Genomic DNA, 13,820 nt, shown 5'->3' on the forward strand with positions numbered 1-13,820 from the left:
ACTAAATATTCATGAGGTCTTATTTGGCCATCTACTGGTAAAACTCATTCTGGCCCCATGAGTTCTTTGCTAAAAGAAACACAAATACATCTTATGCTATTCTTCAAGAAGTTTGTCAAGCTATCACCTTGGCCCAGTGTCCAAGTGTACTTTTTCCCTAAGTCTCCAATGGAGCAAGTATCCCAGGCCCAGGACACCTTCTGTCTTTTGGTGAAGCTGCTAGAATATCCACTCTGGTCCCTGTAGCTATACCATAGGCAGAGAAGATTGATGTGGTAGAGAAAGAGACAAGACATACAAACTTTTCATATATAGGATTCAGGTAATATGGTCCTCCTGTTTTGCTTGTGTTTGATAATCCCTGAGATTTAAGCATTTTGACTTGGTTTGTAAATCTTTTGGCTCCAAGGCTTTCAGAGTAACGTACCTGGAGTGTATGTAGAGGCTACCATTGCATGAAGGCTATTTTCCACATGACAACATATAATGGACCGGGGATGGGTCCCAGAGCCATTCCAACTGGCAAGGGAGATTGAGAAAGTAAAGAGCTGTCAAAAAAAACCCTATCGGCTAAGATTGGCTCATATCCAGTCAAGGCTTATTCCTTGCAACCAGTCAGAATGTTACAGAACAAACCTGGGGTTCTATTAGCGAGAAATTTGAGTGTGAAATGTCTGCTGATAGTCCATTTTAGTATCTGTCATAGAATTATTCTCTTCATTTGTACGTTTGTGCTTCTTCTTCTAGTTTACATTTTTTTCCATATGGAGTGAAATGAAAATTGAGTAGTAATCTCATGCTTTTGCAGATGAGGAAATACAAGCATGGAGATATATAAATAACTGAAGTCACACAACAGTTATTACCAAATTAAAACAGACATAATTTTGTTTATTTTGAGTTAGCTCTGTTACTCTACATTTTAGTTTATATGTTTTTTTCATAGAAAGTAATTTCCTGAAATTTTAACATTTATGATTAAGAAAATTTCCTGATACGTGATACCTTTACAATCCTTGAATGAGGTAAAGATAGTGCAGAGCAACTATGATAGACAGACATGTTCTATGCCTCCATCGAGTTTTTGTGTATATGTTATGAATTTTGAAAGAAAATACGTAAAAGCACATTATTGTAGGAGATTCCTGATTTGTGTATAAGGTCTGAAGTTTAAAATAGGGATGAAAATAGCTTACAGCCTTATTTTAAGAGCCAAATATGAGCTAATGTACAGAAAATCCCTAGCACAGCACCTGCCTCATACTAGGGACTAAATGAATGGGTAGTTATTGTTATCATTATTAATACAATTGTTGGCATTAATGAATTTCAATGTCATAAGAAGAATGCAATTTAGAAAGAAATACAGGTTTACTGTAGAATAAGAAATCTTAAAACTTACTAAATGTCATTTAAGTCGCGTTTATTAGCCACTTAGAAAAATTCACTTTAGCATTCCTTTCAAGTAAGCTACCCTGGTGCATTTAATATACTATTAATTTGCAAAGCTGATGAGAAAGAGCAAGTGATTTGGGTAGTAAAATCGTAAAAGAAGTGTGTGGACATTTAGTAATTGTGCTGAGGGATTAAGGCAATTATAGAAAAAATGCAGGCTAAAAGTGCCATTGAAGAGAATTTTTTTAAACATTTATTATTCAGATGACTCATCTAAAATGGATAACTGCTCTGACTGATTATTGCTCAAGACTGTTTAATTTCTTTAAATGACTTAATCACTGAAAAACTTCATGTAGAAGTTTGGATTTCAGGTAATTATTGAAGGAGAAAGAAAAGTTGCTTGGCAGTAGATCTCAGTTTGAAATTAGGAATAAAATGAGAACAATAAAACATGCACCATGAAATTTCTCTCAAGGTTAATGATAATTCAGTTTTAGGAACTATATATTCAGACAGGGCTGGCTCTTCGCAAGACTAAAGTAAGTGAAGTGTATCTTTGGTGCATCCAGTCATTACTCATTACCTTTTGTTTTCGTCTGTGGATACCTTCCTGTCCTCTCATGCCCCTCCATCTTACCAATGACAACCCATTGTAACCCGCTCTGAGAATGTGTGTACTAATCCATATGTTATCCAAGAGTATTTGCATTTTAAGTCTAAACTCCAATAGTGGAATGACAGTCTATAGTTTTAGCCAATATATTTTAAGAAAGGAAGAAAGTTCTTTTGTTGTTTAGTTTTCCAGGAGGAGGAAGGGGAGAGGGAGGTCGAAGGACCTTCTAGGGCTTGGAAATTGTTTCCAGGTAGGATGACCATATGTCCTAGTTTTCCCAGAAGAGTCCCAGTTTACATCCATTATTCTGGCATAATTATTAATTATGTCCTGTTTAACATTAAAAAATGTCAAGGTTTAGAGAATAAATTATATGGCCACTAATTATAGAAACATGTCTATGTATTTTAGCGTAAAATTAATGGATCATTCACACACACACACACACACACACACACAAATTTAAACATTGCTTACTTAAATATTTAAAATGTTATCTAAGTAAGTAATAGATATATTTGTAAAGCTAATGTCCCAATTAATATATAATAATATATCCCAAGCTTGTGTGTAGAAGTTTCTTCCTCCTAACATCTTGTTCCCAGATATCAAGGCTTCTACAAGAATACCTCTTCTGATTTCTCATTCTGAAAACAAAACAAAACAAAACAAAACAAAACAAAAACAAAAACAAAGAAACAGTGAATCATCCAATTTACCAGTGCTTTCCATTGATCCATCTTTTTATATGTATAAGCTTAATTTTATTTAAATTATTATATATGTAATCTATGGATATATCAGATAACATTTATAGCTATATAAGATAAATCTTATATAGATAAGATAAAATTAAATCACCAAATTTCAGGATTTTACCTAAACAGAGGTTTTTCATTCAAAGAAATTCTGAAAGAGTTTGAGACTCTCTAGGACAGCTCCTAGTTGCGATGAAAGAATTTGTCTGTCTTGTGCCTCCACAATGGTCCAGAGTTGTTATAGGAAAGGAACACAGAACCTGGTACATGGTGAAGTCTTTTCATTGCTTCAACCTGAAAGTGACACTTATTACTTCCACTCATGATCCATTGACCAGAATTAGTAACAATTCTGACCATCAGATATTCCTTTTCTACCTTATAACCATCAAAGAAAACACTCATCCCCTCTCCATGAGGGGGATTAGAACCAATTCTAAGGTTCTATCCCATCACTGCATCAGGCTCAGAAGTCCAGAATCTCTGATAATACACAGTGTTCTCTGTGTCAAGTCGTATGTAGCTCCATCACTTTATCTCCCTTTGTACATACACCAAGCATTCGGTGGTGAAACAAGGATGGGAAGATTGCAACGAACACTCTCATTCAGGAAGAAAAACAGAAAACATTCCACCGTCATAAATCCATAGTAACTTTTAAATCCCACTGGGAAAATATTGCACTAGGGATGAGGTAGGTGCTTTGAGTAAGCCCTGATTCTGCTCTCAGGGAGATAGCCCCTTGCCCACTGTTCTCTGTGACCCTTGGCCCCAGGTTCCAGCAGGTTCTTTCTTTTCTACTCTCTTGATAACAACTGAGATGAGTTCTTAGAAATGTGCCTTTTTTGGGGGCTATCTAGCTTTCTATGCTTGTTTCATATCAGTCTCGATTTCTTGATTTAGTGCAGTTAACCTGTTAAAAGATAGCAGATATGGTAGAATAATGGGTAAGAGTGTTTTCTGTAGAATGTGTTTTTGTATCAAGCCATCATCAAGCCATTTGAGCAACAGGTCTAAAGCCACACTTTCAAATGCACTTATCAGTTAAAAGTTGACATTTCCTTTGGGTAGTATTGACATTTTGACAATATTTATTCTTCCAATCCATGAGCAGGGAATGTCTTTCCATTTCTTTATATCTTCTTCAATTACCTGCATAAGCTTTCTATAGTTTTCAGCATACAGATCTTTTACATCTTTGGTTAGATTTATTCCTAGGTATTTTATGCTTCTTGGTGCAATTGTGAATGGGATCAGTTTCTTCATTTGTCTTTCTGTTGCTTCATTGTTAGTGTATAAGAATGCAACTGATTTCTGCACATTGATTTTGTATCCTGCAACTTTGCTGAATTCATGTATCAGTTCTGGCAGACTTTTGGTGGAGTCTATCGGGTTTTCCATGTATAATATCATGTCATCTGCAAAAAGCGAAAGCTTGACTTCATCTTTGCCAATTTTGATGCCTTTGATTTCCTTTTGTTGTCTGATTGCTGATGCTAGAACTTCCAGCACTATATTAAACAGCAGCGGTGACAGTGGGCATCCCTGTCGTGTTCCTGATCTCAGGGAAAAAGCTCTCAGTTTTTCCCCGTTGAGGATGATGTTAGCTGTGGGCTTTTCATAAATGGCCTTTATGATCTTTAAGTATGTTCCTTCTATCCCGACTTTCTCAAGGGTTTTTATTAAGAAAGGGTGCTGGATTTTGTCAAAGGCCTTTTCTGCATCGATTGACAGGATCATATGGTTCTTCTCTTTTTTTTTGTTAATGTGATGTATCACGTTGATCGATTTGCGAATGTTGAACCAGCCCTGCATCCCAGGAATGAATCCCACTTGATCATGGTGAATAATTCTTTTGATATGCTGTTGAATTCGATTTGCTAGTATCTTATTAAGAATTTTTGCATCCATATTCATCAGGGATATTGGCCTGTAGTTCTCTTTTTTTACTGGGTCTCTGTCTGGTTTAGGAATCAAAGTAATACTGGCTTCATAGAATGAGTCTGGAAGTTTTCCTTCCCTTTCTATTTCTTGGAATAGCTTGAGAAGGATAGGTATTATCTCTGCTTTAAATGTCTGGTAGAACTCCCCTGGGAAGCCATCTGGTCCTGGACTCTTATTTGTTGGGAGATTTTTGATAACCGATTCAATTTCTTCGCTGGTTATGGGTCTGTTCAAGCTTTCTATTTCCTCCTGATTGAGTTTTGGAAGAGTGATGGGTATTGAGGAGGGCACCTTTTGGGATGAGCACTGGGTGTTGTATGGAAACCACAAAAGGCCCCGAATAGCCAAAGTAATTTTGAAGAAGAAGACCAAAGCAGGAGGCATCACAATCCCAGACTTTAGCCTCTACTACAAAGCTGTCATCATCAAGACAGCATGGTATTGGCATAAAAACAGACACATAGACCAATGGAATAGAATAGAAACCCCAGAACTAGACCCACAAACGTATGGCCAACTCATCTTTGACAAAGCAGGAAAGAACATCCAATGGAAAAAAGACAGTCTCTTTAACAAATGGTGCTGGGAGAACTGGACAGCAACATGCAGAAGGTTGAAACTAGACCACTTTCTCACACCATTCACAAAAATAAACTCAAAATGGATAAAGGACCTGAATGTGAGACAGGAAACCATCAAAACCTTAGAGGAGAAAGCAGGAAAAGACCTCTCTGACCTCAGCCGTAGCAATCTCTTACTCGGCACATCCCCAAAGGCAAGGGAATTAAAAGCAAAAGTGAATTACTGGGACCTTATGAAGATAAAAAGCTTCTGCACAGCAAAGGAAACAACCAACAAAACTAAAAGGCAACCAACGGAATGGGAAAAGATATTTGCAAATGACACATCGGACAAAGGGCTAGTATCCAAAATCTATAAAGAGCTCATCAAACTCCACACCCGAAAAACAAATAACCCAGTGAAGAAATGGGCAGAAAACATGAATAGACACTTCTCTAAAGAAGACATCCGGATGGCCAACAGGCACATGAAAAGATGCTCAACGTCGCTCCTTATCAGGGAAATACAAATCAAAACCACACTCAGATACCACCTCACGCCAGTCAGAGTGGCCAAAATGAAGAAATCAGGAGACTATAGATGCTGGAGAGGATGTGGAGAAACGGGAACCCTCTTGCACTGTTGGTGGGAATGCAAATTGGTGCAGCCGCTCTGGAAAGCAGTGTGGAGGTTCCTCAGAAAATTAAAAATAGACCTACCCTATGACCCAGCAATAGCACTGCTAGGAATTTATCCAAGGGATACAGGAGTACTGATGCATAGGGGCACCTGTACCCCAATGTTTATAGCGGCACTCTCAACAATAGCCAAATTATGGAAAGAGCCTAAATGTCCATCAACTGATGAATGGATAAAGAAATTGTGGTTTATATACACAATGGAATACTACGTGGCAATGAGAAAAAATGAAATATGGCCTTTTGTAGCAACATGGATGGAACTGGAGAGTGTGATGCTAAGTGAAATAAGCCATACAGAGAAAGACAGATACCATATGGTTTCACTCTTATGTGGATCCTGAGAAACATAACAGAAACCCATGGGGGAGGGGAAGGAAAAAAAAAAAAAAAAAAAGAGGTTAGAGTGGGAGAGAGCCAAAGCATTAGAGACTGTTAAAAACTGAGAACAAACTGAGGGTTGATGGGGGGTGGGAGGGAGGGCAGGGTGGGAGGGAGGGCAGGGTGGGTGATGGGTATTGAGGAGGGCACCTTTTGGGATGAGCACTGGGTGTTGTATGGAAACCAATTTGACAGTAAATTTCATATATTAAAAAATAAAAAAAAAAAAAATGGCAAAACCCCAAAAAAAAAAAAAAAAAAAAAAAAAAAAGTTGACATTTCCATCTCTGTTTGTGGATCTCCTATATGTCTTATTTTTCACTTAGTTCTAAACTGAAAATGAAACAAATAGTAATTATTTATTTCCTAAAATCTCATCAACATTACTTATGTTATATTCTAAAGATACTAAATTTTACTAATGCATCTAATAAAGATGATTTTGTTAATCATGTCTTCTCAAGGCTGGTTAAACTACTTTGAATCATGTCTATCTTAATGGAATTTATTTGACAGGTAGAAATTTTTGAATGTTACAGTACATTAGGCTCATTATTTTCATTATTCACAAAGGGTATCAGAAAAGTAAAAATAATTTATACATGTTAAAGTAATTATTTTTTGCATTTAGGATGAATTACTATTATTAAATATAGTATAATTTTGATGAAAATATATTTATATATAAAGAAAATGACATTCAAACAAAATTTAAATGAAGTAACATATAGTAAGTTTTTATGGGTTTTACCAGTCTTGATCTAGTACTTCAGTTAATTTTTTAATAAACATTTTCCAAGTCTGTTTCTGGAGACTATAGATGATGAATATCTCACTTAGCTAATGGTATCATTTTCACCCCAGAGAATATTTATTTCTGACACAAACTAGCTTTTGGCAATAACGTTTTGTGACTCTTAATAATTATAATTATTCTCCCCTTTTCTGGTTTATATCATGAATGAGAAATACCTTTTTTAAAATATGTATATTTTTTCTCCCTTAAAAGAAAGACCTAATCTCAGAGATTTAACTGTGTGTAGTTATCTGTCTCATTCAATGAATTCTACTCTTAAACATACTTTCCCATAAATGCTTCAATAGCATTGAAAATACCATCTAATAAAGGAATCATACAAGAATGTATTTATAAATTCTTTATCAATGTCAGTCCAAATTTGTAATCTATTTTAACATTACTAAGAAACTTTTGAGATACATTTCTCTGAATTTTTCCTTTGAAATATTTTAAGGACCCGTCAGGTAAGAATAGTAATATCTATTTAACTGTATCTTCACAGTTGATACTAAGAGATTCTTGATAGTTCAGTAATAGTAATGACTTGCATTCATCCAGTGCCTTTTCTACAGTGATTACTTGGCCACTGGGCTGAGACCTTAAAATAGATTATAAAATTTAATCATCATAACCACTCAAGGAATTAGACAATATACCTCCACTTTATGCTAAAGACTCTAACTCCTAAGGAGATTATGTAATTTGGTAAAGGGAATGCAGCCAAAAGGCAGACAGGATTCTATTGCAATTCTTTCTAACTTCAAAGCTATTCATAAAAATTTATGTTGTGTAGACCCATTGGACCAAGCACAGTGCTCAGTGCATGCTGAGTGCCTAATAAATGGAGTTTGGTATACTAGAACTGAGAAAGTCATGTATACCAGGAAGTAAGATTTCAACCTAGAGTTTAGTAACATATTGACTAATTTGTCTTCTAAATTATATTAAAAATCAACGACACATTTGCAAAAATCTTTGGAATGAAAAGAACTGTATAAATGGGAGCTGATAATCTTCAGGGTTCTCTAATGTCCTTCTTGTAACAGTCAAGGGAATAATTGATTTTACAGAGCTACTGTTCTAAAGCTTTCCTCTGCCTATAGACAGGCATCAACAGCTGATTGTCTGCAGGTATTTGCCTGGGGGAAGCTATTGAATGTCAATGCAAATCAGGGATGTTTCCTCAACTGTAGAAAGTTACTGGCAGGAACCTTGAGGCATAGGTGTATTTTAAGACAGTAGAACGTCACATTATGTCAATAACTTTATGTTACCAAATAACTAATTTTTTACATTGATATCAGTTGTTTTCTAATTTCTTTATCATACATCTTATTTTAAAGCATATTACTAGCAAGCTAAAATGTTGATGATTGTGGATAAAGTTTAAAACATATTTATATGATTTTAAAAACATAACTTTCAAGTTGCCAGTATTATAGTTTTTGACCAAGGTGAATACACAGAATTTGAAATGATACTCATAATAATAATTATAGCTTAACATTGTGCTGTTTGCTAAATTTAGACAATCTTTTTGTAAGATTACATTTTATAAGTACACTTTGATTTAAGAGAGAAAAAATACCAGAAATGGAATACTAAACCGGCATTATCATTTGCATATTTTATCTGTTAGTTTTTGTTCTCCAAAAGAAATGGTATAAGTTTCTAATGACTTGGGACCCAGCCACCTGTCATTCTAAAGAATGTTTTCCTCTTCACAAGTAACATGGTGTGCTAATTAACTGTTAAAATTTGGGGTAGGGGGTTGAGAAATAAAAGTGATAATATGTTAAAGTGAAAAAATCCAAACAACATTTTTCTATTTAGATGCATTTATTTTACTATTCCTAGTAAGACAAAAATTGGTGGAATTGTTATGCTAAGAAGAAACAATGTCACCTTTTAAATTACAATCTAGATGAGGATCTATGAAACACACGCAGTCACACCAAAAATAGACTTTCTTATTCTTGAGGAAAATCAGTATTGATGCCAAATGAGCAGCATCAGAAATATATATATACATACATATATATATATATATGTATGTATATATGTATATAAATATATAAATAAAAGTAATATGTATATTCTATCAATATGGTAGAGATATTTGGATATTAGATTTAAACCCAAATGTTCAGTTTAAGATACTGTCTTAGTAGTTCTCAGACTTCATCTCTTCATGCTAAATAGTTATCAAGACATGGAAAGCATAAAACTCACAACATTGGAAACTGAGACTGGCTGATAACTCATTGCCAGGACATGAAAAATATTTTGGCTAATAACACTGCACATGTTTGAAAGCAGGTATGAGACATAGACAAAGGGAGAGATTAGATATATATCATTCCATTTCCCTGGAGTCATAGAAGGATGCACACAATATGATCAATGTCTCGGGCATTGAGAAATTACAAAGAAAGAATAGATCGTCCAGGATGACTAGGCATGATGTAGTGAATCTTAGGATGTACAGATTTCACAGGAAAGGATGCTCTGATGCAAGTAAAGGGTTTTATAAGAGAAATTTATTTTCTAGGAATTGCAGCAGTTTTTTCTTTATCATTTTTCAAATCATCACAGAAACACACTGGTATTAGAGCAAAGGAAACTTACACTATTTAATTTTGTTCAATGCTGAGAGTTTTGTCAAGAGATGTATGTACTAATCAGTTTTCTAGATATGGATAAGGAATAGGATTCAACCAGCAACCCTTGGGCAATAAATACCACAAGGGCAGCCTCCATACCCTTTTGGTTGGCAAAGATCATGACTAGAGCTATCAATCCTCATCCAAGAATGATTAATAATAAAAATCAACATGGGGCATATAGAAAGTTCTTCAGAGTAAAGAAAAGACAATGCCATACTAAAAATTCCAGGGGAGAATATGCCTCTGAAAGTTGTACAATAAATAGATTTGAATTTTAAAACAATTATTTAGAATCCTTAAAAGACCTCTTCCCTATAAACAGAAATAGGATCCTACCAGAAAGTAAAGGATTGATACTGAATGTGAGTTCATTGAGAGTTACATTGGAAGGAATCTAAAAACATAAATCAATAATATAAACTTCCAATAGAGGCAGTGAAAAATAAAATTCATCTCTTGAATCATGATAGCATTGTAAAAGACAAATCTGAGAAAGAATTTCATAATGTGAAAGAGGAAATCGAGATTAAAATATGAGAGAGAAGTTGGTAAGTATGGGAGACAAAGCCTGCAATCCAGTTTAAAAGTTCCAGGAGCTCAAAGAAAAAGAATCAATACCCATTAGAATTAAATAAAGAAAATTTTCTGGAAAAGAAACAATAACATAGATCCACTATTTGAATGGTTTTATTGTGAATCAGGTAAAATCAATCAATAGATTTTCACCCTAGTTCAAGCATGTACAAATTTTTAATTATAAGCATAAAGAAAGCCCTTCATTCAACTAAAAAAAAAGCAAAGTAATATATCTATGAAGAATTAAATTTCATTTTGGCTTATAATCTTTTCTGAAATACTGTATGCTAATATATATACATATAAATGTTACTTGAGAATTTTAAGTTCATGTAAGTTTTAATTAATATTTAAAGCCTACACATATTGATATTCTCAGAAACACAAGATGATCATTATAGCATGTGGTTACCATCCTGAAAAAAATATATAAACTGAATGCATATTTCGGTTCCCTGCAGAACAAATTAACATTAAAAACTCAAAATTTCGGAAAGGGCTTTACAAGGGGTGACCATGAAGTGCTGATACTCATAAGCTGTTGTAAATTACATTTAAAAAAATTTGTTAGTTTGATAATAAAACAATAAGCTCAGTATAATCATTGAAATATTACATAATTCAGAAATAGGGTATATTATAAAGTTAAAAATATGTGAGTACCTAAGAGAGCTTGGAGGGGACTTCTCCTCCAATTGATTCTTGAGATGTGGTAGCCACTACAGACACCCTGATTGTAGCCTCCTGAGGAACACAGAGCCAGAGGCACCCCCTAAACTGTTCCTGACCTGTGAAAACGGTGGGGTAACAAACAAACAATACATAAAATATTTGGGTATATATATGCATATTTGTGTGTGTGTGTCTGTATACAGCCTCTATGTTTTGGGTACTTTGTTACACAGAGGCTAACAGGCAAAAGAAAAAAAAGGCAAAAACTAAGTAGAGGGAAACTTGAATTACAAGTACCCTTAGAGTATAAGAGAGTGAAGCCATAAAGGAAAGCAGAAAGATATTTAAAAAAAAAGTATTCATTAAATGAATGATATTGAATATTAATGTATACTATATAGGTGGCATATATTATATATATTTACATACACTCTACGTGCATGTATAAGGAATGGAGAATTGGAAAATAAAGTCGAAGCAAAATTCTAGAGATAACAAAAAGATAGAGGAAGGGATAATAGGAGCTGAATAATAAAATAAGCAAAAACTATAAAAGATCAGACCAGAAGGCCTGATTTCTGAATGAAAAGATTTGTAGGAAAGGAGAACTGGGGAAAAGTAAGGGAGAAAATCATCAAAGAAATATTTCAGAGAAGATCACCAGAAGTGAAGGAAATATATTACTAGATTAAAAAAACCCTTGAGGTCTCAGTAAAATAAATTAAGAATATCCACAGCAAGACAGATTATTCTGAAAATTCAGAGCTCTTGATAATTTAAGAACTCATAGAGAGGAGCGGCACCTGGGTGGCTCAGTCGGTTTAGTATCTGACTGGATCAGGTCATGATCTCACAGTTTGTGAGTTGGAATCCCACATCGGGCTGTCTGCTGTCAGCACAGAGCCTGCTTTGGATCCTCTGTCCCCTTCTCTTTCTGCCCCTACCCTGTTCGTGTTCTCTCTGTCTCTCTGTCTCTCTCTCTCAAAAGTAAATTAAAACAAACAAACAAAAAACTTGTTGGGCTTGGCACTGACAGCTCAGAGCCTGAAGCCTGCTTCAGATTCTGTGTCTCTCTCTCAGCTCCTCCCCCACTCTCATTCTGTCTCTTTCTCTCTCTCTCTCAAAAATAAATAAACATTTAAAAAATTAAATTTGAAGAAATAATGTGATTTTAAGCTAAAAATATGTACTTAGCTCAACTATAAATTAGGTCTGAGGGTAGCATAGAAACATTTTCAAATGCAAAACTTCCAAAACAACTTAATATCATGCCCCATCCTTAGGTTGTTGCAATGGTCAACAACTTGCTTTTGTCTAAAGGTCCACATAACAAATAATTTACATTTTGTATGGACCATCAGATCTGTGTTGCAGCCACTGGATTCCGCCCTTGTAGTGTGAAACGACCTATAGATAATACATAAATGAGGAAGTATGGCTGTGTTCCAATTAGCTTTATTTATGGAAAATGAAATTTGAACTTCATAAACTGTCACATGTATGCTATGAAATATTATTCTCTTGTCCCTATACATTTAAAAATGTAAAAATTATTTCCACTTCTGTCTAGTACAAAATGGATGGAGAACCAGATTTGGCCTGAAGGCCCACAGGTTGCTGACTCCTGGTTATTTGAAGATAAGCTTCCCCCAGCCAGAATTAACCAAGAAAGAGGAAGTTATAAATGCAAGAATATAGAGGATCCAACATAGAAAAGAGGCAAGTTGAATCCTCAGGATGATGGTGAAGACAGATCCTACGAAGATAGGATCCACCACCATTGAGGCTGGAACAGGAGGACAGAGGGCTCCGGGGAGATTTGAGCCAGAAGACAAATTGAACCCAAGCAAAATAAAACAAAACAAAAATGATAGACTTTCCAATGTGTCCATTGTATTGAAAAGAATGTGAAAGGTTTGTTGGAGTCTTGGAGAGAAAGAATCATGATGGTTACAGAAGAAAAAAAGGAACAAACAAATTAGATAATGATTCATATGTTAAAACACACAAACAGAAAAAGAGAGGTCAGACAAGAAAAACATTTAAGCATCGTAACTGAGTTGTATAGATCTGAAGAAGAGTTCTTGAGTCATAACAAAAATCACAAGATATTGGTTTAACAAAAACCATAATATGACTATATTGGAGACACTGTTAGAAGTACATGTAAGGGTGGGAATGGGAGGAGGTTGTTAAGTAGCTAAAACTGAAAATTCAATAAATAGTACTAGAAGCCTATTATTTAGAAATATGGATGTAACCATCCAAAGAAATAGGTAACAGTGGTAAGTTCCTATTTCTGGAAGTGTAGAGGATAAGGAAGGCTGGGAAGAACCACCATTTTTACTTAGCTATCATGCAAATGTATTTGAAATAGTGTTTTAATACCAAAGCATTTTATTTATTTAAAATTTTTTTTAATGTTTATTTATTTTTGAGACAGAGAGAGCATGAGCGGGGAGGGGCAGCGAGAGAGGGAGACACAGAATCTGAAGCAGGCTCCAGCCTCCGAGCTGTCAGCACAGAGCCTGATGCGGGGCTCGAACTCAAGGACGGTGAGATCATGACCTGAGCCGAAGTTGGACGCTCAACCGACTGAGCCACCCAGGTGCCTCAATACCAATGCATTTTAATACACCCCCCCAAAATAAATAGAAAGTAGTAAAAAATCAAGTTCTGTTCTATAAATGGCGGTAACCTAGAGGATGTAATAACGGTAATACTAATGATACAACAATTATATTTCTTAGCAGT

The 13,820-nt window shown here is 35.0% G+C and overlaps 1 long non-coding RNA gene across 1 annotated transcript in view; it reads left to right on the top strand.

The window, feature by feature from the left end:
- LOC132681998 (uncharacterized) overlaps window positions 1–12,937 on the top strand; it is a 37,732-nt gene extending 24,795 nt beyond the window's left edge. The window contains exon 3 of the long non-coding RNA XR_009611382.1: window positions 12,637–12,937. This is a non-coding gene — a long non-coding RNA (uncharacterized LOC132681998). The remainder of the gene's footprint in view (window positions 1–12,636) is intronic.
- Window positions 12,938–13,820: the final 883 nt, after the last annotated feature.

Source organism: Panthera onca, chromosome A1 (assembly GCF_046562875.1).
Source record: "Panthera onca isolate mPanOnc1 chromosome A1, mPanOnc1 haplotype 2, whole genome shotgun sequence".
Lineage (NCBI taxonomy): Eukaryota > Metazoa > Chordata > Mammalia > Carnivora > Felidae > Panthera > Panthera onca.